The following is a 27855-nucleotide window of genomic DNA, read 5'->3' as shown; positions in this document are numbered from 1 at the left end:
CACCTAGATATCTGGAGCTTAGAAATCAAGCCTTCGGTGTGCCAAAGGGGAAAAATGAAATGTTTTTGGGGAAGACACAACAGTGCTCTGTGAATCTCCATTGTTGTCATGGAGTTAGTATATGTGAAAAGGCTCGGGTAATGTATATGAAATGCTATATGCAAAAGGGCTGGTGTCATGTAAATCACTCCTTGATATGTTCGTTTTTTAAGACTGCAAAGATAGATTGGGGCCAAGACAGTGAGGTCCCTAAATTCTTGTCAGTTAAGGAATTTATAGTTTACTCCATGGATTATGGGGTGGAACTAAAAGCTTTTGAAGAGGGGGGTTACTTAAACAAATTTGTGCATTAGGAAGATTGAACAGCTGTCTTTCGGCTGGAGATTTTGGGAAACCTGTAGACAGTAGTCTTTTTCAGTTGTTGAGGAGCTATAGGGCCTGGACTAGGGCAGAGTAGAGGTAACGTAAGGGGAGGGAGAAGCCTGCCAGTGGACTATGGTATTTTATTAGTCTTTGTACCTGCGGTGTCTTCCACAGAACCTGTGCTGTAATATATGTTAAATAAACATTTCTGAATGAATCAATGAAGACTCGAATGGATGAGTTAACAAATTTCATTCTATAGAACGGTTAGTTTTGTATATGACTGTCTTCTCATATAGATAATAAATTCATTGACGTTGGGAATCCTTTGTTTTTATCTTTCTGTAGGAAAGGTCTTGATGTGAGTCTAATAAGCACTAATAATTAAGGGATGTGTGTGGCAGTGCATCCTCATACGTGAAATTGATGAAGAGACTTTGCAGCTGAGGATTATCCTGGCTACACCAAGACTAACAAAGAAATGAAGGAACAAAGCCCATGAACCCAGGAGACGTGGAAGTTACTCAGACATAAGGACAGGTAAGTCACCTGTGTGGTTTCAAATCTTTTACTGATTTCACCATAAATTTCTGACTTCTCTGCATGACATTTAAAATGACAAAATATTACTTTGCTAAAATCCAGAGGATTTATGAAATAATCACTACTTGCTATAAGAAGCCCAAAGAGCCCAAATAAATAAATATTGTAAAACTCTGTCAAATAGTTTACTAAAGAAAAACTATAATGACAAACGTGTTTGCTTTTCAATTTAAATGAAACATCTGTATAAGCAGAATATTGTCTATGTTTACTACATTGTTTTGTTTAAGTCTCATTTTTTATATAATCCTCAGGATTTCAGTAATTTCATCATTGCTTCTGACAAACCATTTAAACATTTCTTTTACATTTCTCTGTTTTTCTAGTGAACTTTTATATACATTTGAATTAACTGGATTGGTGATAGAGCAGTTCATAGAAATCAACAAATGTACTTAAAATTGTAAGATATAGTTATTGTATCAATTTCAAGGTGAAAAATTTATTTATGGATTCAATAAATATTGATTGGAGGTCTTCCATATGATAGTTCTATGCTAGGGGTGAGGGATTCAGGGGTGACTTTACAGACAGAAGAAAGCCAGCAAATTGAATCTTTGCTCCTAAATAGATCGAAGCTGATGATGACAGAATCTTCCAAATATTTTTGGTCAAGAGAGCTTTTCAATGTGGGAAATATCAATTTTCCCTACAACTTTAAGGAAATGATATTTACCTTTATATTGTAGTGTGTGCTTGGGACAATGATTAATCCATTATTTCAGCTGTAAAATGTCTAAAAATCAGAGGGCTATCAACTTTGTCACAGTAGAGGGCTATCTACTTGGTTTTCTAATCCTCTTAGTTTTAGAGTTGAAAGAACTTGCATAGGTGTTTTCAAAACGTATGTATATGATACATATGCACACATATAATACACACAGTATTTTATATATATTGTATATTTTTCACATTAAAATAATGTAAGTATACTATGCTCTATTTTCAACGACCTAGAAACTCTAAGTGCATTCTTTGGCAAAGTATATAGCGTCTGAATTGTACAGGGTAGATCACAACTTGCTGTGTTTGGTTGTGATATATTGACATATACTATATATATTTAGTACTATGTGAATTGATCTTGGAACGGGTTAGTTAACTAGAGCGATTAATAGAATGATTTGTTAATTTGTAGGTCATTAGAGCAGAGAACAGATGCACATCAGCCTTTATGAAATTTTAATTTTTTTAGGTCATGAGGGTTTAGGACCACAGAATCCTAACCCCATGGACACATTTTAAAAGCAAATTTGACCAAAGATTAATTTTATTCAATTATAATTTTTTTGTGTTTGCTTATAAGGCTATAGTGATTTTTAAATGGATTAGACAAACATTACTCGTATCAGCAGGAACAGAAAAATCATTCTGGGAAATGTTTAATTGGGGTTCCCTAAAGAAAGGACATCTGATCAGATTAGCTTGGGCTAGGCTGCGTGCTAAGTCTTCCCTTTGGTAATTCAAAATATGTATTGCCATGTTAAAGTATTGGGGATGCTTCAGTGGAAAAATAAAACCTATTGAACTTTGCTTGCAGTTAACGAACTCACTTAATTGTGCAAGGAAAGTCTATTTTTCTTGGAACACCAATTAACACTACACAGAACAGTTTTTCTTTAACATCAGTTTGGGAAGTACTGTGTTAGCTAATTCAAAGACTATGCTTAATATTATTAAAAATTTTAACTTGAAATGAACCCTAAGCCCAAAGTGAACGCATTGATTTAGTTTCATGACTGTGTGTAAAACCCCTGATGATAATCTGGCCAACCTGCTCTACTTGAGTTTTCCTAAATGCGCTGTATGGTCATGCTTTCTTGCTTGTCCATGTGCCCTTCACTTTGTCTTTTAGAACGTCCTTGTGGTTAAATTACACGAAGCCTGCCTGTCTTAGCTCAAGTGGGTGTCAGGGCCCACAAAATAGTTCTCCGACCCCTTCTAAATGTCAAGAACTGTGAAGGTTCCTAGATTTTACCCTTTCAGGGTAACATTTCAGCCCAGTGCAGTGTCATGGATGCTGGGAGAAGACACGACACTCCTGGGTAAGAGACAAAGGACTTTACTACTCCCTGCAGAGTAAGCAGCACGTGCTTCATGCCTGTGTCAGCTCCTTTTGTCCCCAAAGTCACAGGGGTGGCACAGAGCATCCTGGACGCTGCACATGGACCGGGTTTGCTTCACAGCTGAGGAACCCTGAGCTTAGGAAACCCCAATCTTTCATAATAAATGGGCTGTAAGGAAACTTGCCTGATTTTTGCCCAGGAGGGAGACAATTTTTATTATACTGCACAATGAGCATTTTTTAAACTTTTTATTTTATATTGGAGTATGGCCAATTAACAATGCTGTGATAGTTTCAGGTGAACAGCAAAGCGACCCAGCCACACATACACACGTATCCATTCTTCCCCGAACTCCCCTCCCACCCAGGCTGCCACATAACATTGAGCAGAATTCCCTGTGCTGTACAGTAGGTCCTCGTTGGTTATCCGTTTGTCTAATATATTAGTGTGTACATGTCAATCCCAAACTCCCTAACTATCCCTTTCCCCCATCTTTCCCCCACTGGTAACCATAATTTTGTTTTCTATGTCTGTGGGTCTGTTTCCATTTTGTATTTAAGTTCATTTGTACCATTTCTTTTTAGATTCCGCATATAAGCGATATCATATGATATTTCTCTTTCTCTGGCTAACTTACTTCACTCAGTATGACAGTCTCTAGGTCCATCCATGTTGCTGCAAATGGCATTATTTCATTCTTTTTAATGGCTGAGTAATATTCCATCATATATATATATGTACCACATCTTTATCCATTCCTCTGTGGATGGACATTTAGGTGGCTTCCGTGTCTTGGCTATTGTAAATAGTGCTGCAATGAACATTGGGGTGCATGTATCCTTTTGGACCATGTTTTCCTGCAGATGCATGCCCAGGAGTGGGATTGCAGGGTCATATGGTAGCTCTATTTTTAATTTTTTAAGGAACCTCCATACTGTTCTCCATAGTGGCTGCACCAATTTACATTCCCATGAACAGTGTAGGAGGGTTCCCTTCTCTTCACACCCTCTCCAGCATTTATTGTTTGTAGATTTTTTGATGATGGCCATTTTTACTAGTGTGAGGTGATATCTCATTGTAGTTTTGGTTTGCATTTCTCCAATAATTAGCAACAGTGAACATCTTTCATGGGCAAAACATTTCTTCCCCATGTTCTAGCAGAAGAGACCATTTCTACCTTCCAAGGCTGTTAGCTGTACAAACATTCCTGAAAGAAGTAAAGGCTGTCAGCACCTCTATGCAGAAGATGTGCAGAAATGAGAAAGACCCAGGCAGTGTTGTCTCCCGGCACTAAAACCCATGTCACCAGTTGTGTGCTGTTCCTTGAATTCCTGTAACAAACTGTATGTTCTGTGATCACAGCACTTCTTGAATTGCTCTAAGCCTTGCTTGTCTGGAGAGGCTGTGTCCTTACTAAAATATTTACCATATTCAGCTGGGTACCAGGTATAGAGTAGACATTTGGCAAAGTTTATGAGATATAGGCTTTAAATATTTTTTAATATCCTTTAAATATTCTCTGGATTGGTTTTCAAGTTTATTGCCCCAACTACCCTGGGAGGAGGGACAGAAGGTCTCAAATGGCTTTAATCACTGGGGGGAAGTTTTCCTTTAATAGGAAAGTGCTAGTGCTGCAGCAGCTTTGCAGCTAGCAGCTGCAGCAGGTAGCTTAGCAGTCAATGGCTGTGAAGATAGAGAAGGGCCAGAGCAACTGGAGTGCTGGTGGCCAAGCAACAAGAGTGTTGAGACGGTGGTGGCAATCAACCACACGTCAGGGACAGGGCCACAATCCCCAACAGCAGATGTGCAAGACTTTAGGCCATGCAGCATCTGGATAGGATTTTAAAAGATGTTTAGGAGGCTTCTGGTCACAAAAATGGAAAGGAGAAATAGAATAGCATGTGAGAAAGAAGAGAGACAGAAATGTATGTTGGGGGAGCACCCAAGTAATTATATATACTTTCAATGTATAATTACTTAATTGTATATACATATTTTAAGTAAATTTATATATATAAAGAGATGAAGAGTTGGGGGAGTGTCGACCAGACTACTGGCCATCAGGTCAAGAATCCAGTGAAGGGTCATCTTGTGTTCCCCCAGTGACCCCAGAGTGATCCCACCTTTGATCTGGACTCTCTTCTTATTTCCACCCCCACCCCCAGTAAACACAGATCTAAGATAACACTGGTTCATCGGTGATGGATTGAAAGCTGAGCTATTTTGCCAGGTGGTTTTCAAAAGTAAACACTCTGCAGATTTCACGAAACTTTTTTCTCTTTGTAAATGCTTCTTGAGGTAAATAGCTTCCAGAAATGGAGGTGGGGGAATGGCATTGATCAGAGAGGTGGGAATTGTTTTTCCCTTCAAGAGTTCTGGAGTGGTTATCATGTATTTGGCTTTTGTCCCATATCTTGCTTGAATGGCCATCACCTTATCGACTCTTTGCTGGTATCATTTGCATACATTTTCAGGTGCCTCATTAAACATTTCTGGGTGGCTGACATCCTTTGTCAACACACACTTTTATTATTGAGTACCCACAGATAATTTGGTAATGTTTTAGGGGATTGGGTTTAGTACTGGAAATGCTCCCATGGTTTCCTTATCCAATCAAAGGAGAATAAGTGCAAGAATCATGAGAATGCGCTGGGAACGAGAGTTGGTTTATATGATTCTTCGTGTTGATTCTGGAATAATCAGTTGATTTAAGCAGACAATATGGGTCTTCATTGCCTGGAACTCAGTGCACTAGAAAAGAAACAGCATAGTGAGTGAGTGAGAGTGTGTGTGTGTGTTGGGGGGGGGGATTCTGTTGGTTTGTCTTTCACCAATAGAGTACACTTAATAGAACTTCACTGTACTCATATGTTCTTATTTTCACTACCAAACATCCTTCCATTTTTGTTTTGTTCTCTTTATCTCAACTTAAATTAGGAGAAAGCAAGAGAGTTTGAGATAATGTTCAGTTAATGTCTACATCTTGAAACATATTTCACTTTCCTCTGGCTGTCTAATGATTAGGTTACAGTAATTACATTCAGGCGTTTCTGAGCCAGAGATAGAAGTGAGCTGTGTGTTTAGTTGCAGCCTGTCTGTACTACTTTGCAGTCTTCTTCAATATATTCTAACTGCAGTCACTTTCGTCTAATGGTAAGTCACAGAAAACCAATAACATCCTCAAGAAAAGGGTTAATGACATTTCCTTCTCCTCTGGGGCCCTTAGATTTTGCTGAATCTCTTTCCAGGACTGGGGAAATCCTATTAATGTCAAAGTAAAAGCAGAATATGCTGCACCCGTCGGCACTCACCCTGTCTCTGGTCATGGGTGATGGCAAGTACCGTATTTCCTCCTAGAACTCATCTGAGAAGCCTTTGAAATCTAGTCCCATCAAATCCTGGATTTGACCAAAGGAGGGATGTCCCTGTCAACGCTGCCCAGTGAATAATCAAATCCAACCTGCAATTGTTCAGGTTGCCAAACATTTCTGTGGTTGAGTCATGGGGAGATTTTCCCCCCTTTGAATTAAAATGGGGAGTAGGGGTGGGCAAATAAAGCCAGACAGAGAGACAGAGAGAGTGAGCGAGTGCAGGAATTCTTTACAAGTACAAATTTTATAGGTAAGATACCTCCCTTCATTCCTGCCAAGAAAACAAAAGGGCAATACCTGGACCAAGGAGGAGCTGTATCTTTCCAAAAGGCTTTGAGAATAAATAAAACATATACTTCACTCCATTCCTTTTCCTGTTTTATTAATTGCCTTGGAGCAATGCTTCTCAAACTTTTATGAGCACAGAAATTACCTGGGGATGTTGTTAAGCAGTAGCTTCTTGTTCACTAAGTCTGGGATGAGGCCTGAGATTGTGCATTTCTAACAAATCCTAGGTGATACTGATACCCTGGGCCACACTTGGAGTAAAAGCCAGAGCAGGAGTTCTCGAATTGTGGTCTCTTGACCAGCAGCATCACCTAGAAACCTGTTAGAAATGGGAATTCTGGGGGCCCAGCCCAGACTGGCTACAGTGGGTAGAATGCCCCCCCCAAGATGTCTACCCTCTTATCCAAGGATCCTGTGAATGTATTACATACAAAAGGAAGTTTGCAGATGTAATTAAGGTTTATGGACTTTTAAGATAGGGAGATGATTCTGGATTATCCAGGGGGCCCAGTCTAATCACAATGCATCCTTAAAAGTAGAGAACTTTCTCTGGCTGGAGTCAGAGAGATGCAGCAGAAGGGAAACTTAGAGAGAGTCAAAGCATGAGAGAGACTGGCCTTGCTGGAAGGGGCCACACAGAAAGCATGGGAAGGAGTGCAGGCCGCCCCTACAAGCCAAGCTTGGACCTTGACTGAGAGGCAGCAAGGAAAGGGGGACCTCAGTCCTACAACCACAAGGAACTGAATTAGGCCAACAACCTGAATAAGAGCAGAAACCAATTCTTCCCCAGAGGCTCCAGGAAGGAAGACAGCCCTGTCAGCACCTTTGATTTCAGCCCCAGGAGACTCTAAGCAGAGGACCCACTTGAGCTGTGCTGTATCTGAAATTCTGACCCACAGAACTGTGAGATAATGAAATTGTGTTTTGAAGCTACCCAGTTTGTGGTGATTTGTTACAGCAGCAGTAGGAAACTAACACATTGACTGAATCAGAAGCTCTGAGTGGGGGCCCACGATCTGCTTTAACAAGCTCTGCAGTCATTCTGAGGCAGGGTGTGGAAAGATCATTCTCTAGAACATGCACAGAGCCCAACATAAATGGGGTTCTGCCACGTAACAGCTGTTGCAGCACTGGCCAGTCTCGCTAACATCCCTAATCTTTCATTTTCTCCTTTGAAAAATGGGGTTAATAAAACAGTGTTGATGTGAGAACTTTGATCTGAATCTCTGGTAGAATATTTCACAGTTCTTATTATAGTAGGTCCTCAAATGTTAACTTCTTTCCTTCCTTCCACTTCCTCCCATGGACACACTAAATGCAAACAGTACTGATGATTCTGATGTCAGCTTTCTGAGGCTTAGGGCTTGGAACTTGACCTTGATTGTCATTGTGTAAATAATGATCTGGAAAGGAAAAACAAAATCACAGGAAGGAGATGCAGGTCTAATTTATAAGCAATTGCCCTGCTCAGCTTCATTGCTACTCTTCAAAAAAGAGAACAATGAAGATGTTTCCCTTGTTTTCAGAAAAAACAATTCAGCACTATGTAAGTCTAGATATAGAACATTTGGTTCTAAACATGACCCTCTGATCATGGCACTAGAGTAAGTCAGTTCTGTACATCATGCAGTCTTTGTAGTGGGATCACAACTGCACAATATGTTTATATTCTGTACATTCTTAAGAACGCAATGTACTAATTCTAATTTGCTAGTCTGCCAGAGTGCTCTGATGCTCATTAATTTTAAAAGTTTCAAGTATATATGTATATTTTTTTCATTTGTGTCCACCCCTGAGCTGGAAATATTTGCTAATTCTTCCTCCTTTCTCCACTCTGCATGGCGAGCTGCTTCCTTGGTTGATTACACATTCTTCTTCTCCGTGATCGCTACAGCCCTTTCTTTCTGACCATCCATCACTGTGTGATGAAATTTGTTGATTGGGTTTATTTTGCAAATGATGCAGTTTGCAAAGTTTCAGGTTCATAGTCATTTTCCATTGCTATCTAGATGAGACTAAAACTCTCAATCAATCAACACTTCTAGATTAATTTTTCCCTCTCTGTGAAATAAAAAAAAAGTGAATTAAGAGTTAAACTAGGCTTCCTGGCTTATGTATTTATTAATCAATCAACCTTCCACATAATACTAAATTAATGTTTATGGTACAATATCCACATACCTATTTCTGTGTCTGCCAGCTTGAAAACAGTGCTGTGCTGAAGCAAGATTCTATCTGCTGTGAACATTTTTATAATGAGCTGCAGCCCTGGAAACATTGAAACCCATTTAAAAAGTGACCTAAATAATTTCTCAGAGAAAATTAAATGGGGGAAAGATCATGAATAAGAAGTAAATATATATTTAAATAGCATCAAGATGGCATTATTCTTTACTGTGCAGCCTTTGGTTTTACTCACATAAAACTGCATCTGGGTAATTTGGGGAGGCACTGGGGGATTCCATGACTCCCTTTAAATATACGTAGAGCTCAAATCCCACGTCCACATCACATTTCCTATTGTTATGTGTACTAAATGTTCTTAGTGCCCAGAGAAAGTGCTAAATCTCCTTTTCTGTTTCACATGTTGACTTTCTCGAACAATGGGGTATAGAACAGAGGTTAGTTTACCTAAAGTGTGGTCTTCAGACCGGAAGCATGAACTTCACCTGGATTCTAACATCACTTGTTAGAATGGCTGAATCTCAGACTCCAGATCTTCTGAATCAGAATCTGCATTTGAACAAAATCCTAGGCAATTTGTTTGTACCTTAGAAGGTGGGAACTGCTGGAGCAAAGAAGGGTCTGGGAGGTGGGGTGTGGGGACCATGGAGTGTCAAGGACGGAGGTGGTAAAAGACAGTATTGGACAGAAGTGTGCTTCTCACCTGCTTGTTGTCAAGGCCTGGAGTGTTCGGGAAGAGTCTGCTGTGCTCTTTTTATCCTGGTGTTTGGTAGGAGGCTAAATGGTTGAGTAGGTTTGAGGGTGTAGTTTATAATTATGCGCTCACAGAGCAGATCTATGTGGCTTGCAGTCCACTTTCTAATGTAGCGTCTTAGCATGACTTTGGATGAGAAGCAGCGTGGATAATGGAAAACCTAAGACTTTTGTGGCTACCCAGAACTAGGTTTTAACTCTAACCCTGATAATATTATTGATCGTGTCGATAGTTTCGGTATGTGTAAAATAGGCAAAATAGTAGTGCTGTCACTGATGGACTACATGAGATGATGCATGGGAAGCTCGAAGTTCGGTGACCAGAAACAAGTAGGCTTCTAACAAATATGTCTTTGCTTCTCCTTTTCTACTGATCATTCATTGGTCCATCACTGCACCCCTATTGTCCCTGAGATATAAATATACGTATACAGCTCTATCTATCCGTGTATCTATCCATCCAACCATCCATCTGTCCACCATCTGTTTACCTATCCTTGTTCTTTTCTTTCTACCTATCTTTTCCTTCTGTCTTCTGGTATCAGTAATTACTTTCTGACTCTGCATCTGGCATGCCCCCTCCACCATCTCCACTCCCTTTCCCACCTTGGCAAGTGAAGACATGGGGGTGAGTCAGGTCCTTGGGAAGAAGTGCTCCAAACAGCTGAGCTTGCAAGTTATTGATTGCTGTTGTAGTATACATAACAAACATTATGTGTGAGTTATGTCCTGCTTCATGGGCCACTAGTTTCTTTTTTCCAGAAGGTGACTGGCATTTCCCAGAGCCCGGAATTCCTTCTCACCTGTTCTTAGGGGTCCGCTGGCCAAGTGAGATGGGTTTTGATCTGGATTAGATGTTGCCATGCACATTTCTCTCCCAGCCTGTTCCCCATTCCCTACGTACTTCTGTAACAGTGCCGGGTGATCCCATCAATATGTGTAAGGAAGGTGAAAGTCAGTCTAGGCTTCTGCTGGCATTTGGGTTCTGCCAGTACTAGACTCCCCACTTCCTGAGGGTGTGGGAGGAATGAGGTGGTCGCACACCTTACGCTGTGTCCTTACAGGGAAGGCTCTTGAACCCAGGTGCGTGCAGGTGATCCGTGGCAGGACCCTGGCATTGAGAGAATGAGATTTTGATACTGAAGCGGATCTTTCAGTATGAACTGGAATTATCCCCTGCTGAGCCAAACTGCTCATTTATCTTGGACCTGACAAAAATCTGCTCAGGCATATGGTTTCACCTTGGATAGGAAAAAAAAAAGTCATTTTAATTGCTAGTTAAGACTGCTGGGTTACTTTAATTTGCAGGCTCTTTATTAACTGTGATCTATTTCATTTAAAGGAGCTATAAATGAGGTTTGGTGTGAGCCTCCCAATTATTAAGTTTCACAGGCACTGTTAAGAGACTTGAGGTCACCCTTTTTGAGACTCCTAGCCACTTATGTTTAAGAATGTAGCAGACTTGAAGTGTAGGCAGAGTTTTCACACACAGTAGGTTCTTAAATGTTTGAAAACTTGAAAAGGAGGATGTCTATATGCTCATTCCCCATTTTCTTTCTTACACTTGTTCCCACCGGTGGGTCAGGGCGTCATTTCTCCTCATTAAATCCCTCAAGTTGAAACATATATGGCAACAGTTGCTTAAAATATCTGCCACAGGGGTTGAAAGCTGTGTTACTTACAGTGAGTTCATCCGGCCAATTTCCTTATTCTAGTTTGATTTAGATGAAGGCAAGTAGGAGCAGTATCAGCTTCAAATAGTATAACTACTGTGAAACAGAGACCGAACGATGCGGTTTAGCCTGTGGGATGTAAGTTCTTTTAAACTGTTTAAGAAAAGAGTGGATGTTGATGGAAAGAATATAATACTAGCATCCGTGAGACCCCTGTGTTCTTGTCCCAATTCTGCTCATCCCTGAATTGTGACCTGGAGCAAGTCATCTCTCTCTCCAGGTCTCACTTATTTCACCTGCAAAACATAAGGCTAGAGGGCTTCCCTGGTGGCGCAGTGGTTGAGAGTCTGCCTGCCAATGCAGGGGACACGGGTTCGAGCCCTGCTCTGGGAGGATCCCACATGCCGCGGAGCAACTAGGCCCGTGAGCCACAACTACTGAGCCTGCGTGTCTGGAGCTTGTGCTCCGTAACAACAGAGGCCACGACAGTGAGAGGCCCGCTTACCGTGATGACGAGTGGCCCCCGCTCGCCGCAACTAGAGAAAGCCCTCGCACAGAAACGAAGACCCAACACAGCCAAAATAAATAAATTTAAAATGCATTAAAAAAAAACCAAACAACAACAACAACAAAACCCACAAGGCTAGAGATGAAAATCTAGTTCAGGTTCCAGAGTTCTCAGGCTCTGTTATTTCCTCTCACATCCCGGTCAGATAACAGAACCTGGATTCTCGTTTTGGTTTTACCTCCAACTTGTGGTTTAACTCAGGCCAGTTGTTCTGGCTCTTCATTTCCATATGTTGCTGTAATTTATGAGGGATATTCCTGGGCTTTAGCCTTTAAGTGGTTAGTTGAACACCTTTTGAAGTAAATGCTGGGAATCTCAAGTGTGGTGTATCTGTATGTTGCCTCGGTTACCAGAAGAGACAGAACACAGCTTATCCTCCTTGTGATGACTCAGAGAAGTTAGTTGAACGGGGACTTCGCACTGACTCATCTTGACGTGTTTGTGCCCTTGGGGCTGTGGAGGTGCCTCAGCCTGTCACCTCAGTCAAGGACATGGGATTGTCATAGTGTTTAGTTTCTCTGTCTTGTCCCCCTTGTTGTCAACTGTCACTTCTTAAGCTGTTGGTTACCAGGGAAATACAGGTAATGAAACTTAAAATCAGTGACGTTAAATTTATACATTACACCAAACCCACAGCTTCTGCCTTGAGGGTGGCTCTCTTTCTTTTCCTTGAGAGTGAAGTGCATTTCCTTTGCAACTTAGAGACCTTAAGCTGACTTATTTGGCTGATGCTGGTGACCTGAATGTCTAGAGTTTGCCAGAAATCTAAGTAAAAGCTGTGGTGGGAGCAGGCATTTCTTATGTGTGGCCGTATGCAAATATGTATTCAGTAATAGATCATGTTCAATAGAAAAAAGTACCATATTTAAAAAATCTTTTAAATCCCATATAGCACTTAGCACAGTGTCCTGTACATAGTAGACAGCTAGTAAGTTTTGTGAAAATGCAATCTGAACTTGATCGTGTGGGTTCCCAAGTCACATATATCTGATGGTCATTTAATTTAAAAAAAATGTATTATGAAGGGATTATATCTATCTGCCTATCTATCTATCTATCTATCTATCTATCTATCTATATCTCCTGAGATTTCTCAGGCCTCCCTGCGTTGTGGGTATAAATGGGAGCACTTTAACAGGAATGACCCAAATTTCACTCGTCCCAAGATGCTCATACAGGATTTTGAATACTTTGGAAAGTCCCCAGATGTGCTTATAAGCATGTCTATTACTGCTGGATGCTAACACGACCCCTGGGCTTTAACACGGCGTTCTCTGGGTTCTGCTATGTTTGCAGATCGTAGCCCTGGGGTGATGGAAGCTGTGCTACGTTTTACTGTGAAATAGGGAATGACTGCTGATCTTCTGTCTCACTCTTCCCCCACCTTGATCATCATCATCATCACCATCACCATCATCATTATTCTTTAAAAAATTTTTTTTTTCTTTTAATTAATTAATTAATTAATTATTTTATTTTTGGCTGCATTGGGTCTTCGTTTCTGTGCGAGGGCTTTTTCGACTTGCGGCGTGCGGGGGCCACTCTTCATCGCGGTGCGCGGGCCTCTCAGTGTCGCGGCCTCTCTTGTCGCGGAGCACAGGCTCCAGACGCGCAGGCTCAGTAGTTGTGGCTCATGGGCCTAGTTGCTCCGCGGCATGTGGGATCTTCCCAGACCAGGGCTCGAACCCGTGTCCCCTGCATTGGCAGGCAGACTCTCAACCACTGCGCCACCAGGGAAGCCCCACCATTATTTCTGATAGGAGGAAGAGGAGTGTTTTCCTAAGCAGTGTGGTTTCAGTGAAACAGCTGCGGCTTCCCCTCGCCCCCTCCCCTCGCCCCCTCCCCTCGCCCCCTCCCCTCGCCCCCTTCCCTCGCCCCATGACACTCTTTCCCTTTCTTCAAGCTGAGAACCTCCACCTGAGGCTTTCCTCTGGGCATGCACATTCTGCCCACCTTCTCTTCCCTTTGATGAGGTCTCTGAGAGGCAGTTTCTTATGGTCTCTTCCAAATAAGATCCTGATGGGCTCACTGTACCCATTCACTAGATGAGCCCAGTTACCCGAGACTATCAGCTTAGGTTCCTGCTGGGGCCCCAAATTTATGGAGTCTGGAACATGTTGGATATTGTACACTTCATGTAGGAACCACCCAGGAGGGGATATATCCATAATATGGATTGCCTTTGACGATGCGGGCTTTGAGAGAGAGTTTGTGTATCATTCGGACCTTTATTTTATCTTTGCAGTATCATGTCATGGTGCCTGGCCATAGTGAGTTCATGCTTTTTAAACTCCTTCACCAATAGATGGGCCGAAACAGGGAGAGAAAGGAGCTTAAATATCATTTTAGCAAGGTGTATGGTGAAGGAAGAGGGTAAAATGATTACATGAAATGAAATGTTTGAAATCAGTGGCAGGTCTCAATTATCCATCGATTCCTCGATTCCCCTGAGCGCGGGGCTAACAACAGATGGAACCTCTATGTGCTTGTATGTCCACATACACACTGGTTGCCAAATACAGCATGTTCTTTTCATTCCACCTGGAATATGGTAGAAAGATCAAAGGCTAACTCCTGTTGCTTTTTCCTTCCTCAATAGTGGTTGAGAAACTATCTCTGTTATGTTCCACTTTGTAGAATAGACATCATAAAATTTCAAAAGTAAAGCTAAAATGTTAGTGGAAAAGATCTACATGAGTGTGTGGTATGTGAGTGTGAGTATTTGAGTGTGTCCTATTTTCTACAGCTGTCACCTGCTTTCCAAAGATGTTCTTAAAAGGTATAGACAAATCCAAGGGATTCCCCATGATACACTTAGCCTTGAGCCTTACTCACAGTGACCTTCTCAAATCCAGTAAACAGTAGCTCTGTGACTATTTTATTATACGCTGTGATGCTCACAGTTGTAAGTAGTTACCCTGAACTTTGGCTCCTTTTTGGTTTTGGAAGTTATGAATCAGTGAACTTGAAGTGATGAGTATAGGGGAAGGCTGCTCTAACCTGCTCTGGAACGGTGCACCTTTGTACATTGTCCTCACCAGCAGTACAAAGTTATTCTACAAAATGAATGTAATTCTGTTGTAACTAGTAGAAAAGGAAAGGGAAGATAGAAGAATAAAATTCAGAGGAATAATTTTTCAAATAAACATCTTTGGGTCCTCATAAAAACACTAGGTTTTTGGGCTTCCCTGGTGGCGCAGTGGTTGAGAATCTGCCTGCCAATGCAGGGGACACGGGTTCGAGCCCTGGTCTGGGAAGATCCCACATGCCGCGGAGCAACTAGGCCCGTGAGCCACAACTACTGAGCCTGTGTGTCTGGAGCTTGTGCTCCGCAACAGGAGAGGCCGCGATAGTGAGAGGCCCGCGCACTGCGATGAAGAGTGGCCCCTGCTTGCCGCAACTAGAGAAAGCCCTCGCACAGAAACGAAGACCCAACATAGCCATAAATAAATAAATAAATAAAATTAAAAAAATATATATATAAAAAAAAACACTAGGTTTTGTGATGAAGAGGTGGCTCCCTAAAAATGCCCCCCTGAAAACATCTGATTTTTATGGAGCTTTATCAAGCAACCAATCAATCAGTTAAGCAATTAGTAAGTGTGTCTGAGTACCTATTATATGTCCAGGATCACTAGATTATATTAATGAATGAATAAATTTATTTACCTGACAAATATTTATTGACAGCCTTTGTATTAATAAGGCATCAGTTAGGTGTTGTCAAGACAACAAGGCACTAACACTACCCTCAAGAAACTCCTAGTTTATTAAACCGTGAATGCACAAATTAAATACTGTAAGTGTAGCAGAAATATTTTCAAGGCATTGTGAATTTCATTCATTCATTCATTCATTCAGCTTCTACCCATTGTGCTAGGGTCTGGAAATACCAACGTTAAACAAGATAGAACTAGCAACTGCCCTCATGGAGCTTATATCATCAAGGGAGAGAAAGGCATTAAGGAAAGAAACAAATAAATGCATTAAATAAATGAGTAAATAGATATCTCAAAACTGTGATAGGTGCTATGAAGGAAAGCAGGAGGATTTATGAGAATGTATAGAGGTACCTAGATCTATTCATACAGTTACACAAACAACTGCTTTGAGCTACCAGGTATGCATATGCCAGGTGACATGTTCAGGTATGAGTGGGGCTATCAAAATCATAAAGAACATTATGGCTTATTGAAGTCACTGGGTTTGACTGCACAGGACTGGAATGCATGGTGAGAGGGGTGCTAGGAATCAGTTGATCTGGTCTTCAGTCTTGGCTTAGCTACTAACATTTACGGGTCTCAGTTTTCTCAGTTGTATTGATAGATCTGAAAGAGTTGGACTGGATCATTGGTAAAGCCTCATCTAACCTTAAATTTCAACATTCCCAGTAGATAGTTTTCCACTTCTCTGCAAAAGGACCAGCTTCTACATGGAGACAAAATATGTGCAGGTACTTGGTAAAGCTCAGAGCACTAAACAGTATAATTGCTGAAGGAATTAGGCTAGACAGATTAATGTGTATGTGTTCAGACATATAGTACGGGATTTGGAAGCAGGCACAGTTCACCAAAGGTACCCCTGCTCCAAAGACCATGGGTCTTATATGGCTCCTAGATCTGCCCACTTTTTAAAGGCTGGATGGAGGAATGACCTGTGGGTCTCTCACATTTATGTATTTACCAAAATTGGAAAAAATAACATTGGATGTCCCAGGGTGGGAGTAGAAAGAAGCAGAAGTAATGGATAAGGTTCAAGCTGTGGTGAGTTTGAGTACAGGACCAGGAATTTGAATACTGGGGTTCCAGTCTAGGTTTTGATACTTTCCAGCCTTGACTTATTGGGCAAGATACTAAATCTTGGGTAAGATACTAAATCTTGGGCCAGTCCCATCCACATGGAAGTATAAGGTAGGAATTGCCCTGGATTCGTGGTGTTCCAACTTCGTATTTAGCATCAGATAGTCTTTCCAATCAAATCATTCGTGAAACTCCAGCGTGCCAACCAGATAGAAGAGAAGTCACCTTGGTTAAGGGAAGGGCTGAAGACCTGCAGCCCCTCTAACTGGGTCTCTCTCTCTCATTCCTAAAGCAGCTCTGAGGCAGGAAGCCAGGGCTTCTGGAAATTCAGTTCCCTGCCTTACTCCTTCCATATCTAAGTGAAAGCTGGCTGGCATTTAGGGCATCTGGTGGGTTGATTATGGTCCACACCAGTGATTGAATCCTGCCTTAGGTAAAGACGCTGTAGAGACCGTGGAACACTTGACTTATGCAAATATGACCTTACGTGGATTGTTCTACGAGGCCCGTAATAACATCTCAGAGATGGAAACTTCTGTTGTGCGGTGTGCGGCCGATTGCTACAAAGCCAGGGAGCTGGGCAGGCAGCAGCCATCACGAGGCAAGGGCCTTTAGACTTTGCTTTCCTGTTGTTCTGTTTTGCCCATGGATTTATGCGATGACTGTGTGTGTTATTCTAGTATCATTTGTGTTATTACCTCTTTTATGGCATTCTAACCGGGACTGAATGCAATAGCAAGGGGTATATTAGAAGGAAAAAAATGAAAGTTTAAAGAGGCTTAAAAGGGCCAAAGCCTTTATTCCATTGTGTGTGGATTTCCTTTGGCTGCCTCAAGACTGAAAAATATTTTGCACAAAAGCACATGCATAAAAAAGCACATAAAATTTTCTGCACATGGTGTAATGCTTGAGTCTCATTCCTGGAGTTAGACAAATGGGGCTTCTGAATTTTGTCTCTTAGCTGTGTGACTTTTTGTCAAATGGCTTAATATCTCCCAGCCTCAGTTTCTCATCTGTAATGTGGGTGTGATGACACCAGCGCCTTATAAGATTGTCCTGAAGATTAAATGAGATGGTACATGTAAAGTGCTTTGCTTTCTGCCTGGCACTAACAAAGTCCTACAATTTACTATTAAATTCCATTCTTCATCCACATTATTGGTAACATTTCCATTTCATAAATAGCTCCTACTTTGGTATAAGGATGGATTTTCTTTTGAGTACTTAAAAAGCAGAATCTAAATGGAAAATTAGCAATAATGTAGATGAAGGATGAAATATAAAAATGTATGGGGTACGTTCAAATGATAATTAAAACAAAGAATTGTTGTAAATTGATGTAAAAGGAAAGTGCAAGATTTTTAATGCAATGCTGTGTTTAGCCACAGGTGATCAATAGATTTAAAATCTGTACCAATGTTCAAAATGTAAAAGTGAGAGGTTCTGAATGGGAAGGCTAGTGTCATTCTAAAAGCAGCAAAAATTATCCTAAAATGTTATGAGTAATTATAAGGATACAATGGCATTGCACATAGCCAATTTTTAGGTGAATAAAATTGGGGTGTTTTAGGGAATCATGGCAAAAAGAATGTTTTAAAGGTAGGAAAAACACTGTCAGTATTAAAGACCACCAAAGCTACGCATGCATTCTCTTTTTTCCCTTAAGACTTAATGTGTGAGCTAAAGCTAATGTAAGCACTTGCTTATCATTCAGAACATCCACATGTACTTGAAGGTCTTGGCAAGGCTGCTTTGTGTGTTGGAGCCAAATGTGCATCGTGGGACAGCCTGGAGAAGAACGAGTGTGCAAAGGGGTGTGTGGGTGTGGCTCGATGTGATTAAACCCAGGACAGGGCTGGAAGATGCTGTTTTCATCTTTTGAGATCTTTGGCAACAGTCCTAATGGCTTAGTGTTTCCTGAGGCTCTCTTTCCATTAAGTGAATTTATGTTTTTATTTTCCTGACTTTCAAATGCTTATGGGTTCTCCCAAATGGACCTCTTACATTCCTGTTTGGCTTACCTTTATTTGGAGTACGCCTGGATACTGATGAGAGAGACTTTACTTAGGTTTGCTAAAATGAAAGTGTTATTTACTTACTTTTAGCCCAAATAACCCATTATCGTCTAGAAGTTGGGCGGTCAAGGCCTCTGAAGTTGTGAATTGGCACTGCCTAGGCCGGGTTACAGTTTCAGCAGCCCATCAGCCACAGTTAGTCTTACACCTGCCTGACTCTGATCACCTGGGATTTCAGTCCCTCTGCCTTGCCTGCTGCCTAGAATGTTCTAGAAGGAACTCAGCACATACCCTTTGGATGAATGGAAAAAAAGGATTACTGTCAAATATACATCTTTTCCAATAAAATCAATTCATGGCTAAATACTAAAGAGTGAAAGATGATACACGTGACAGTGATTATAACAGCATTAATTTGTAGAGAGTTTACTGCATGGCGGGGATGGTGCTAAGCTTTATATTCATGTAGTTCCCTCAACCCTAGCAGGTAGGTATTCTGGTCCTCATTTTACAGACGAATAACAGTATTATCAAGTTTAGAGAATAGCCAGAAAGATAACATTATAGCTGCAGCTGGGCCCGAGCACTAGAGATTACAGCGTGTTTTGGTAACGGCAATTCAGCTTCTTCCCTTGCCCCGGCGTCTCATGGATGTAGAACAGACCACCATGGTCACTACCCGGGCAAGCTTTTACCTCAGAGCATCTGTCCACTCATATTTGGTCTTCCCACTCTAGGTGACCTGGTGATTTTAGACATTTCTATATTTTAAATCAGAAACCTCTAGTTAGTTGTTTTTTGCAAAATGAATTTAGTTTACTCCGATACACTTCCTGTTTCTTAGCATGTTTCCTTGCTCAAGTTCAACCATCTCAAGCTGATTTACTGTTGAACTCGGACGAATTAACTGTTCTCATGGAATAAGAATTTTGCCTCTTGTTCTTTAAGCAATGCCCTTGAGTGCCCTGCCAGACATAAACAGCCAACATGCATGCTGGCATCCGGGATGACGTTTAGAGGTAAGGAGGCAAGATTATTCTAGAATAGTTTCAGTGGGAATGTCGCTTTCTCTCTCTCCTATTTTCTCTATTATTTCTTTGGGAGCACCAATGCCATTAGTAATACGAAAAAAATCAATTGCCTTGAAAACAGTTGTGGTCAGAATAACTCTCAGGAACAGTTCTTCAAGAAATGCCACTGCATGTCAAAACAGAGACTCTGCCAACGGGGCAGTAGTTTACTCCTAAAGTATTTGAATCCACCTTACATCCTCTAGAAGTATATAAATAGAAAGTCTTTTTCCTCCTAATTTTAAACCAGAAATTGTTATTTAGAGTTAATTTTAAAGAATCAGCTCAAGTGTATTTGCTGTCATTAATTTCATGCAGATTTTTAGAGCTTTCTGAAAATTGCTCTGAACTAGGGGCCTGTGGAGGAAATTCACCAACAGATGTTCAGGGTAAGTTCAGAGACATTAGGTTTCTAGCAAATGTGTTTCAGACAGTTGGCTCAGGCATAGGCACACCTTTTAATTACACTGAACTTAGGATAGGTCAACATTTCAAGGTTTATCTGAATTGTGCGTTACCTTGAGTACCGTCATCAAGCTAAGGGCAATCATTGACCTTGAAAGAAGAGAGCTAATCATGAAGAGCAATTCAGCAATTGACCATGTCACTAAGTAACTGAGGAGAGGAAGAAGAAAGAGAGAGAAAGAGGGAGGGAGAGAGGTATCATGGTTTAAAAATGTGACGTTAATGATCTTGCATAAGTCATCTCTGTGCTTTACATTTCTTTCTAAGATGGGATGGTGTGCACCCAACCATCTATATTTTCTTTTCAGCTCTTCTTGGGCTGCATTTACGAACTCTGTCTGTGGCCATATCTTTGTTGCGTGGAGTAAACTGGCTTAAATGGGGGTGAAACTTGCCAGCATTGTGCCTGAAGCATACTAGACAGCAAAACCCTGAGTGTCAGATTGGTCTAACACGAATGTCTTTGTGACAGTGCTCCAGAGAAATGTGTTTTGGTTGCATCACCTCTCAGGAGCTCAACTGCATGTTAAAACTTATGACTTTCCCTGTTTTTTTTTTTTTTTTTTTAATCCTTAAAAAACAATTTCTTAGTTTCCCTAGGATGTGGCAATCATCCTTACGTAGAAAGAGAATTGTCTCACCTTATTTATTTATTTTTTTAACATTGGAGTATAATTGCTTTACAATGGTGCGTTAGTTTCTGCTTTATAACAAAGTGAATCAGTTATACATATGCATATGTTCCCATATCTCTTACCTCTTGCGTCTCCCTCCCTCCCACCCTCCCTATCCCACCCCTCTAGGTGGTCACAAAGCACCGAGCTGATCTCCCTGTGCTATGCGGTTGCTTCCCACTAGCTATCTATTTTACGTTTGGTAGTGTATATATGTCCATGCCACTCTCTCACTTTGTCCCAGCTTACCCCTTCCCCCTCCCCATATCCTCAAGTCCATTCTCTAATAGGTCTATGTCTTTATTCCCGTCTTCAAATGAGGTTTTTTTTTCATCTTCCTCCCAGCATTGAGAAGTGCTCTTTGTTAAAACTATGGCTTATGCAAATGGTCCTTAGATAACATATAAAGTACGGTCTTTGGAAAGTGCATCTCCCAGCATGTACTGAAGGGGCAGGCAGTGCAGGCATCAATCACCTGCCCAGCGCAGGTGTGGTCCGTGTCTCCATGTACTGTCCCGTCTGCGTTCCTCTGTCCACTAAAAAGTGCTTGTGAGAGCTCGCTCAATCCCGACCTCACCTTTCCGACACCAGCGTCTGTGAACAGAGCCTTAAGAATTCCTGCCAAGGGGGCTTCCCTGGTGGCGCAGTGGTTGAGAATCTGCCTTCCAGTGCGGGGGATGCGGGTTCGAGCCCTGGTCTGGGAGGATCCCACATGCCGCGGAGCAACTCGGCCCGTGAGCCACAATTACTGAGCCTGCGCGTCTGGAGCCTGTGCGCGGCAACGAGAGGCCGCGATAGTGAGAGGCCCGCGCACCGCGATGAAGAGTGGCCCCTGCTTGCCACAACTAGAGAAAGCCCTCACACAGAAACGAAGACCCAACACAGCCATACATACATACATACATACATAAATAAAAAGAATGTAAGCAGACAAGAATATCATTAAAAAAAAAAAAAAAAAAAAGAATTCCTGCCAAGTAAGCTACCGAATGTCAAGTGGTGTATGAATATGTAATAGCAGCCATTATCCGTTGATGTCCCGTCTTTGGAAAGAATCTTTTCATTTACTGTGGAGAGAATGAGGGGCAATTTGAAATGGCCTGAGGTAAGTGGCATTTCATACATTGCCAATCAAATTAACCTTGAACCTTTCTCTGCTACTTAGAATTCTTGCTCTTTTTCTTCTTTCTCCATCACTGAAAATTAAGATGACGTGTATAAAACCACTTTTTCCTCTACAGTATTGCACTTGATTCTTGTCTCTCTCCCTGGGGAGGAGAGAGATGAACAGTTCTGTGCATCAATCAAAGTAATTGAGACTTCGAGTGGGAGAACCTGTCACCAAGTCCAGAAGACACTACAGTGAGTCGACTTCACCCTAGTAATTGCTTCTCCTCTTCTCCCCTTCCTGCCAGCATTTGATCTGCAAATGTAGCCCGATCTGAGCTAGGAGGTGTGATCCCAGATCAGAGCTGCCAAACTCGAACATAGAATTCTACAGGAGCGTGGATCTGGGGCTATTCCATCTCCCGACTCTTACATGGAATTTGAATCTTTGATGGAGAATGGGTCCCTGTGGAGCTCCTGCCCGATTTTCTCTCTCTCTGAGCAGAAAGCAGCCATTGTGTGAATGTATGCAGTAGTAGTCTCTTCAATCCCTGCATTCTGCAAATGAGCATCTAGTAATTGTGTACATTTTCAGTAACATTGTAAACACACTCACACACACACAAATACTATGAACACATATATTTTCCTTTCTCAGTCTGAGCTCCCCAGATATAACAGGCATATCAAAAATCTACCCTTTTTAGACAGGACAAGTCTTACCCCTAAAGAGTCCTTCATTCCGCTGTTTTGAATTACTGCTTTATCCCAGTCATACTCTCCACTTTCAACCCCTGTTCCTTTATTTGTGCTGATGGGGGAGAAACTGGATGACCAATCCCTCCACCATAATACTTCTGCCATTATGTAACCTCATTATATAACCAGTTTCAACACTTTCCACTCTCCAGTGCCGATTCTTTTGTCTTATTATGCATTCTCCCCCTCCCCATGGAAATGATTTCTTCCTTCTTTGGAAGCTTAACAGAACTTTGTCTCTATTTCATGACACTTACTACATCACATTCTGTGCTACAGCTCTATGGTTTCTGTTTTCCCTATTCTTCTACATTTTAAGATCTATGCAGGCAAGAACCATCTTTGATTTTTCGTGTGTTTCCCACATGGTGGCAGAAGGATTTAAGAAGATTTACAGGAGTTTACAGCATAAGAAAAGAAATTAAAAATGGATGAGAAAAAAAGAGGCCAAGGAATTTTCTTTGTAACTTGACAGTATCTAGCACAGTGCCCTTCAAGAAGAGGGGTGGTGATGATGTGAGTTTCCCAGATGGAGGTATTCTTCAGACCTCTGTAGCCAAAGTACAATGCAGCTACTGGCCGGCAGCCCGAATTTTCTCAAGCACACCAAGGTTTGGGTGATGTATTTTGCCACTGTTTATCTACATTCAATCCAAGTTATAGCTATTTCTGAGCAAATCAATGTAATAAGCATTAAATAATGTATTTTACCTTTAGGTTCTGTGTCCAGTGAGGTGGAATGAAGTAAGGGTCAGTAAGACCAAGTAAGCAAGTGAGTCTTGATCTTGGTATTGGATAAGGTGATACATTGATTGGCAAACAAGAGCTGATTCTTGTTTGGGGAAGGTTTGGTCAAACACTTAAAGGCAGCACCAAACTACTGAGTGTGCGTGTGTGCGTGCGTGTGTGTGTTTCAGCTGGATTAGAAAGGTCGGGTTGAAGACTGGTTTCTTACTGGTTACTCTCACCAAGACTGAGGAATATCAGAATGAAGGAGGTAGATGAGACGGTTTTAAGATTACACATGTATTTATTATGTCATTATTCTTTCCCACTAAGAATTAGGGACACCGAATAATTTGTTTTCTAAACTGGTACATTTTTTAGAGCAAAAATTGACACTGTAATTATCCAGGACAACAGCCAGGACATACAGTGACCTTTTGATAGTGACTGATCTATATGGGTAGCAATCATCAGGCTGATGTGACACTGACTTTTCTCTTGTACTGAAAGTATTCTAGGTTTATCTTTTTCAGAAAAGTCTGATTTAAAAAAAAAAAACATAGCCTCTCAGAACCCCTTCTGGCTGGTTTCTTTTATTCCATACATTAGGTACACACAGTTGCTTTCCTATAGTGTCTTCCAGACACCCACAGGAATGTTGAATTACCTCACTGAGTTCTTACGTATTTCCTCTGCGACTTTTTTCTCTGTCTTGACTCCCCTCTAAATAAGAGTTGTGTGATTGTTTTTCTGTTGTCCTAGTTCTTTGCATTTCCATTTCAGAGAAGTTGTATGATGATGAGCATTGCTTGAATCTATGGCTGTGCTGTTTATGACTTACTTTGGCCAGTTAAAACTCAGTAGGGCTTGAGGTGAAGTTGATTAAACCAATCAAGAGGCTAGATGTGGGAACAGTCTATTTTCACCACCTGTAAGGAAAATTAATAACAATAGTGCAAGACAGTCCATTAGTTTGTTTTGCTTAGAATATGCTTCTCTAAGAGTAGCAACTTGAATGGCAGGTATGTCTAATGAAAAAGAAGAAAAGTTTCCTCCTAAAGCTTTGTTCATAGTGACAAAGAGAAATATAGAGTTATTTATCTGGAAAATCCAGGTTGAAAACTTTTACTACCAAGGACTAAAATTGTACTGTCTTGAATCACCCATATTGATGACTAACATTGATTAAATTCTCTGAATTATTGCCTAAATCTTTATTTCATTTATCTCATGTAGAAAATAATGCAGAAGGGCTCTAATGCTTGGCAGTGTGAATAACGCTACTCAAAGGGTTTCCAGTCTCTTAAAATTTTACCCCCATTTTGGAAGCAGAGAGTGGGAATAGTAGAAGTCAAAAACCTAAGGATGCAATTTAGAAACTAAGAATATGACTTTTAGAAAATGTTATGTTAACTTTGAACTGAAAAAATGTTGTTTTAACATTTGACAGCAAGCTGAGAACAACTGAAACTCAGGAGCTCCCTGTGTTTTTGTTGTCACCGTTGCTTAGGAAAGGGAGCCAGCTGAATTGGTGTCTTACATGTCAAGAATGCATAATAGTTTGCACATAAGTAGCATATTAGTTGTTTTACAGTATATAATAATCTGTAAATGGATACTGATTTACTATAAAAACAATTATCCTTGTACAAAATGTCTCAATAGGTTTATTGTAGTTGCTTCAGATCAAGGATCAAATCTGGTTGCATAAGAGATAGGTATGGTTTGCCTACTTAGGCTATTACTGCCTGAATCTGAGCTTCCCTGACTGCTGAATGTTGGTTGATAATAGACACGTTAGAAATAGGTCAAAGGAAGCAGAGAGATGGGCTCTGACAACACTTCCTCTTACCAGTGGCAAAGGCAAGGGCTGGCAGGAAGACTCCTTCCATTTTTGTCATTATGTCTACGGAGCTCCAGCAAAGCATAATGATTTTTGTGCTTTCATCTTTAAAAGCCAAATGCTCTGACCGTTTCATGCTCAATTCATAATCAGTTTTCACATTTTCCATTACTCAAAGGAAACGGGAAGCCTGGATTTTAGATACAAACAATCAAAAGTGGTTATTCACTTTTCATATGTTGCTGTTAACTATTCTTAGTTAATCTTGTACAAAGCCAATGGCACGCCACAGTGAGGAGGGTGGAAGTGGCCTAGGGGGTGATGTCAGCTTGCAAACAATGTGAAAGAGAAAAGCTTCTGTCTTCAATTGGGAGAAAAATTGGTGAGAACTATGCTATTTGGTTAGGACCATGGTCATCTCTTAGTTGGTTTCCATGCCTCTAATTTCATCCTGTATCAGTTTTGGACAAGTACTAACATCAAAATGGTGGTTTTGATGCCACTTACCTGATCTACTTGGTAAACTCGATTATGCTAATTATTTTTCTCTGAGAAGTTTTCTCTTTTTCTAAGAGTTATGAAGGAATTAAATACTTCTTATATTGTGTTTTGCTTCTTCAGTTGTACGTATCTCCTTACCAAAATCACAATAAACAAAAATAGATTTCAAGCAAGGAAAAAATCTTTAGAATCTGGTTACTATTCTCTCAACAAATATTTACCACTTTTTTTTTTTTTAATGTACCTGATTCCTGTGATGAGATAGGAGGGGAAGTTTGGAACCAGCTTCCCAGGAGGAAGAGGGACAGTAAGGGGAGAAGGGGAGAAGTAAAAGGAGGAAGAAGAGGAAGAGGAGGAGGAGGAGAAGAGGAAAAGAAGAAGGAGGAGAAGGAGGAGGAGGGGGAGGGGGAGGGGAGGGGAAGGGAAAGGGGAAGGGGAGGAGGAAGAGGAGGAAAAGAAGGAGCAGGGGGAGGAGGAGAAGGAGAAGAAGAGTGTGCTTGAACGATACAGAGGGGGCAGGCAAGCATTTTTCTATATATGGAGCTACAAGTGGATGAGCATATCATTAGTGTTTTTAGGGTCAATTATAAACAATATAACTTACGAGCTTCAATCGTGTCTTAAACTAAGACATATTTTTCTGTCATGGATTATGTGGAGATCACAGTGGTGGAAAGTTGGAGCGAACACGTTTGTGAAGGTGGGCAGAAGGTTGGTTGTAGCACAGAGAGGACTGGGGATGGCTGTACTGGTTGGTGGTTGAAAATGGAAATTCTCGAAATGGAAGCTAATTAAGTCTGACAGTTATTGTTTGAGGAGAGGCAATCTGGTGCTGCAGGTGTGGAAATCCTTGCAGGCTAGAGGTATACAAGGTACAGAGTGTCAGCGGCAGACAAAAGACGGGTCCCCAGTGTTATGGAGGGGATACAACATGGGTGTGAAAAATAGAATATGGGTAAAGTCACAGTTCCTATGGTTTGATAAGAAATGACAAGGCCAACTAGTCACTAATTCCGCTCTCTCATATCTAAAACAGTGCCTGGCACATAGGAAGTACTCTATAAATATTTAAAGAATAAAAAGATTGACTTAGCATTTGTTGTAGCATCATGAAGAACCAGAGAGATCTGATAATATTTTGAAGGAAGGAGAGCAAAATTTTCAAATAGGAACAATATACCATTGTTCCAATAAGAACCATATACAAAGTCAAGAGAGCATCTTAATTGGAAGGTCGCCAAGATGATGGATTTAACCTTATTTCCCCAAGAGCTGTAGGTGTTTGAGGGTAACAGCCCTGGAGGCAGAATAGAAGATATCTGGGGATCTGAGAAGTAAAGCACCCTCAAGCAGTCATGTTTCCTTCTCGCATCAGTTCTGGAACCCATTTAGATACTTTGACATTCTTACACTTCAGCAGAGACTCAGAGCCAAAGACCTTGAGTTCCTTTAAAGGTTCATTTCCTATGCTGTGGTAACCTGTAACACAGTGACCACGTTGCAAGAAATGCTTAATATTTAACGTGCTACTGATTTCCTCAATCATCTTTCAATATCAGACTCCTGTTCTTTATCAGATAAACCTTTTTAGCATATGACAGGTGATACCGTTTCATCCAATCACAAAGCATCCATCTCTGGTGATGTCAGAGTCCTTAGTGCTGATTCAGGATCTTTCACCAAATTCAAATGTCCTGTCCATTGCCCAGGAAGGAAGTTGGAAGAAGGTTACAGGGTGAATATTGATGTGCTATCTCATCCTGAAATTCTGAGATTCGATCTCTGATAGAATGGCTGTGGATTGCATCCTATGGTTGGTTATGTAACACTGTGGTGTGGCTGTTTGCAGATATTTCCCGCCTCCTTAAAAAAAGCTCAAGAAACACTCAACTTAAAAAAAAATTATTCTATGTAGTGTGCAAAAGAGATATCACTGCTGTGTCCCTGAGACTTATCCTATTACTGTATCTGTCTCTTGGGGTGGGCATGCGGAACAGGCTCGGGGATACAGTGGAGTTCAATTTCTG

General features: G+C 41.1%; 1 protein-coding gene across 9 annotated transcripts in view; it reads left to right on the top strand.

Moving 5' to 3' along the window:
* ERCC5 (ERCC excision repair 5, endonuclease) overlaps window positions 1-27855 on the top strand; it is a 266206-nt gene that overhangs the window by 109698 nt on the left and 128653 nt on the right. For 7 of the 9 annotated variants that reach the window (XR_009005888.1, XR_009005889.1, XR_009005891.1 and 4 more), the window contains exons 13-14: window positions 712-903; window positions 22134-22254. The gene's annotated coding sequence lies outside the window, so the exon portion shown is untranslated. The remainder of the gene's footprint in view (window positions 1-711; window positions 904-22133; window positions 22255-27855) is intronic. The other 2 variants (XR_009005893.1, XR_009005886.1) reach the window with 1 other exon arrangement.

This window comes from Balaenoptera acutorostrata, chromosome 18 (assembly GCF_949987535.1).
Source record: "Balaenoptera acutorostrata chromosome 18, mBalAcu1.1, whole genome shotgun sequence".
NCBI lineage: Eukaryota > Metazoa > Chordata > Mammalia > Artiodactyla > Balaenopteridae > Balaenoptera > Balaenoptera acutorostrata.
The sequence above is the reverse complement of the archived record's forward strand: the minus strand, read 5'-3'. Positions and strand labels throughout refer to the sequence as shown.